Source organism: Pristiophorus japonicus, chromosome 4 (assembly GCF_044704955.1).
Source record: "Pristiophorus japonicus isolate sPriJap1 chromosome 4, sPriJap1.hap1, whole genome shotgun sequence".
NCBI lineage: Eukaryota > Metazoa > Chordata > Chondrichthyes > Pristiophoridae > Pristiophorus > Pristiophorus japonicus.
The window spans coordinates 6093741-6098387 of NC_091980.1; the positions used below are offsets into that span (position 1 = coordinate 6093741).

Genomic DNA, 4647 nt, shown 5'->3' on the forward strand with positions numbered 1-4647 from the left:
AGTTCATGGCTGATCATGCAACTTCAGTACCCCATTCCTGCTTTCTCGCCATACCCCTTGATCCCCCGAGTAGTAAGGACTACATCTAACTCCTTTTTGAATATATTTAGTGAATTGGCCTCAACAACTTTCTGTGGCAGAGAATTCCACAGATTCACCACTCTCTGACTGAAGAAGTTTCTCCTCATCTCGGTCCTAAATGGCTAACCCCTTATCCTTAGACTGTGACCCCTGGTTCTGGACTTCCCCAACATCGGGAACATTCTTCCTGCATCTAACCTGTCTAAACCCGTCAGAATTTTAAACGTTTCTATGAGGTCCCCTCTCATTCTTCTGAACTCCAGTGAATACTTTTCAGGCAGTGTGTTCCCAATCACAACAACGCGCAATGTATAAACATTTCTCTCCATCTCCAGCCCCCCCCCCGGCCTCCACCCCGGTTCTTTTGCTAGTTACCTTAAACCTGCGTCCCCTGGTTTCCAATCCTCTTCCCAGTGAAAGGTTGTAGCTTTGAACCTCATATTGGATTTCAGTGGATAATCTAATATGATGCAGTACTGAAGGAGCACTGCACTGGTGGAGGTCCCATCTGTTGGATGAGATGTCAAACCGTGGATTCCTCCCCTGGTCACCTAACTGAGTTATTTAAATTTATAGAAAGATTTAGTCGGGTAGTTAGAGAGAAACTATTTATTCAGCAAACAACAGAGTCCATTTTCAAAGAGTCTCTGAAACTACAGCAAGCAGAACCCATCAGCGAAATTGCAGCAAAGTCTCCGGATAATAGCAGGGAGATTTCAGCAGTAAAAGACACTGAGTGGAAGATAGTTACGTACAAATGCCATGGGTGAAATCAGTCCCCGTGACATACAGCAGTACCGTCTCCAGGCGTGATTACCCGGGCAATTACCCAATCATACTCCATTCTGGCTGATATTCCAACGCAATCCTGGCCGGCCTCTCTCAGTCTACCCTATGTAAACTGGAGGTCATCCAAAACTTGGCAACCCGTGTCCTAACTCGTACCAAGTTCCACTCACCCATCACCCCCTGCGCTCGCTGACCTACATTGGCTTCCGGTTAAGCAACGCCTCGATTTCAAAATTCTCATCCTTGTTTACAAATCCCTCCATGGCCTCGCCCCCTCCCTATCTCTGTAATCGCCTCCAGCCCCACAACCCCCCGAGATATCTGCGCTCCTCTAATTCTGCCCTCCTGAGCATCCCTGATTATAATCGCTCCACCATCGGTGGCCGTGCCTTCTGTTGCCTGGGCCCCAAGCTCTGGAACTCCCTCCCTAAACCTCTTCGCCTCTCTTTCCTCCTTCAAGACGCTCCTTAAAACCGACCTCTTTGACTAAGTCACCTGCGCTAATTTCTACTTCTGCCGATGTAAAATGTTTTTCTCAAAATACTCCTGTGAAACGCCTTGGAATGTTTCACTATATTAAAGGCGCTATGTAATTGCAAGTTTTTGTTGGATTAGCAGTGTCACTAGATACAGTCATTATTGGCTCTCTCCCCCCCACCCCACCCCCAACCCCGCTCATCTCCATATGCAGCTGAATTGATGCCATGTATTAATGCTTGGGGCTCACCAGACACCAGAGGGCGCCGCGGTCGGAGGTCATTGGGCTGTACGCATGTGGCATGTCACATGTCACCTGTATATAAGCTGGGTATCTTTGTCACGCAGGCACTCTTGGGCTGGAATAAAGATGGATCAAGTTGCACCAGAGTGAGTTTACTGTAACCAGGCTCTTGAGTCATTACATTTCATTATGGTCCGCGTAAGCGTCTTGCATTGGCCTGTGATGCTTCATCATATGGGGCTGGCTGCATACTCCAACAAGCAAATGAATCAGGCAAGCTACAACCTGTTGCGTATGCTTCGAGAAGTCTGTCTAAAGCGGAAAGTGCTTACAGTATGGCAGAGAAAGAAGCTTTGGCCTGTGTGTATGGGGTAAAAAAAATGCACCAGTATCTGTTGGCCTTCGTTTTGAACTAGAAACGGATCACAAGCCACTCATTTAATTATTTGCGGAAAAAAAGGTATTAATACCAATGCATCGTCCCACATTCAAAGGTGGGCGCTGACATTGTCTGCCTATGATCATCCGTCATAGACCTGGCACTGAGAATTGTGTCGATGCACTGAGTCGTCTGTCCTTACCCACAACTGAGATGGAGACGCCTCAACCTGCAGATCTGCTGTTAGTAATGGATGCTTTTGAGAGTGAAGGAACTCCTGTCACTGCTCAACAAGTTAGGATCTGGACCAGCCATGACCCTATTTTATTGGTTGTGAAACAGTGTGTACTCAGTGGTGATTGGTCTGCCATACCTATGGAGCTGCGTGAGGAGACCAAACCGTACAACCATCGCAAGGATGAGCGAAAGGTTGAGAAAAATGTGTACGTGAACCTCATAGCACTCATCCTGGTATTGTCACGATGAAGTCCATTGCTAGGTCTCATGTATGGTGGCCTGGAATTAACTTTGATCAGGAATCATGCGTGCATCAGTGCAATACTTGCATGCAGATAAGTAAAGTACCAGCGGAATCTCCGCTGAGTCTTTGGTCGTGGCCATCCAAACCATGGTCGAGGATCCACATTGATTTTGCGGGCCTGTTCCGAGGAAAGATGTTTTTTGTTGTAGTAGATGCATATTCTAAGTGTATAGAGTGTTTTATTATGTCATCCAACACGTCTACAGCTACCATTGAGAGCCTTCGTATTATGTTTGCTACTCATGGTTTGCCTGACATTGTTGTGAGCGACAACGGATTTTGCTTCACAAGTCTTGAGTTCCAGGAGCTCCATGAAACCCAATGGCATCAGACATGTGAGATCAGCTCCATTCAAGCCTGCTTCTAACGGTCAAGCAGAGCGTGCCGTTCAAACGATCCAAGCAAAGTATGAAACGTGTAACTCAGGACTCACTGCAGAGACAGTTGTCATGTATATTGCTCAGTTACAGGTCAATCTCTCATACGCTTACTGGGGTTCCTCCTGCTGAACTACTGATGAAGAGAAATCTCAGGCTTTCTCTTGTTCATCCTGATTTGAATGATCATGTTGAAAACAGACGTCAAAGTCAGCAATGATGTCATGATCGTGTTGCCGTGTCACATGACATCTCAGTCAACGATCCGGTTTATGTACTGAACTATGGTCAAGGTCCAAAGTGGATCGCCGGCAGTGTTACAGCCAAGGAGGGTAACAGAGTGTTTATTGTCGTGCTCAAGAATGGGCAAACATGCAGGAAACACCTTGACCAGGTTAAACTGCGGCACACGGGTGAACTGGAACCGAGTGAGGAAGATGCAGTCAGTGACCAACCAACCATTGTTCATTCATCAGAGGACTCTGCTGACATTACTGACTCTGAACCTTCAGTCTCTGGTGCGGTCATGATCACTCCCGTCAGATCGGCTACTCAGCCCTCAGTCTCGACGGACTCAGAACCCTCACCCAGAGCCAAAGTTGAACTGAGACGACCAACTCGTGAGAGGAAAGCCCCAGACCATCTTAATTTGTAAAAAGACTGTTGTTAAGATTTTAAAAGGGGGACGTTGTTATGTATTAATGCTTGGGGGGGGTCACCAGACACCAGAGGGCGCTACGGTCGGAGGTCATCGGGCTGTACGCATATGGCATGTGAGCTTGGTCACCTGTATATAAGCTGGGGTGTCGTTGTCACGCTGGCACTCTCGGGCTGGAATAGAGATAGATCAGGTTGCACCTGAGTGAGTTTGCAGTAACCAGACTCTTGAGACATTACAATTGAGATGTAACTTTTCATGACCGTTTTAATCAAAGGCGTGGAGAGCTGAACTGGACACCACTACTGCCCTATCTGAATTGCTGGTGCAGAAAACGCTGTGCAAGATGTTGATTCACAATAAATAAACCCAACGCTCGCTTCTCGGCCTTTTGGCTAAGATCTGCATAACTAACCTGACCAGCCACCATGACGTCCGGGTGGTTCCTCCCTGGTCAGGAAGGTATATGCTTACATTTTTGTAAACAGGAGGTGGGTGGGATTGGTGACCCATCCACCTCCACGGAGGTGTGTGGGGGACCTGACCCATCCACCTCCATGGCACGAACCTGGTATTGCAGTACTTCCAGGAACGGTGCAGTGGCTCTAGGCCTTTTGGCTAAGAGCATTGGCGCAGAGTGATCCTTGACTGGTGCAGGGTGACCTCTGGCGTTTGTGACTTGACAAAGAATTGGAAACGATTGGCTACGAATTTATTAAAAAAAAAATAAATAAATAAACCCAATGGTTTCATGGACACCGAGAGTCCCTTTTAAACTTGCCTTTTCCCGCCCATCTGTGTTGCCCTAAACTGTAGCCGCCCCAGCTAAGAAGAATAGGGTACGAAATAACTTGCATTTATATAGCATCTTTCACAGCCTCAGGACAACCCAAAGCAGCTTTACAGCCAACAAAGTAGTCACTGTTGCAATGTGGGTGCAATTTGTGCACAGCAAGCTCCCACAAACAGCAATATGATAATTTGTCTTAGTGAAGTTGGCTGAGGGATAAATATTGGCCAGGACACCGGGGATAAGAACATAAGAAATAGGAGCCCCTCGCGCCTGTTCCGCCATTCAATAAGATCGTGGCTGATCTGATC

General features: G+C 47.2%; 1 pseudogene; it reads left to right on the forward strand.

Annotated features, from left to right (window-relative positions):
* Positions 1-3921: 3921 nt before the first annotated feature.
* LOC139263633 (U2 spliceosomal RNA) lies at positions 3922-4151 on the forward strand (annotated as a pseudogene).
* Positions 4152-4647: the final 496 nt, after the last annotated feature.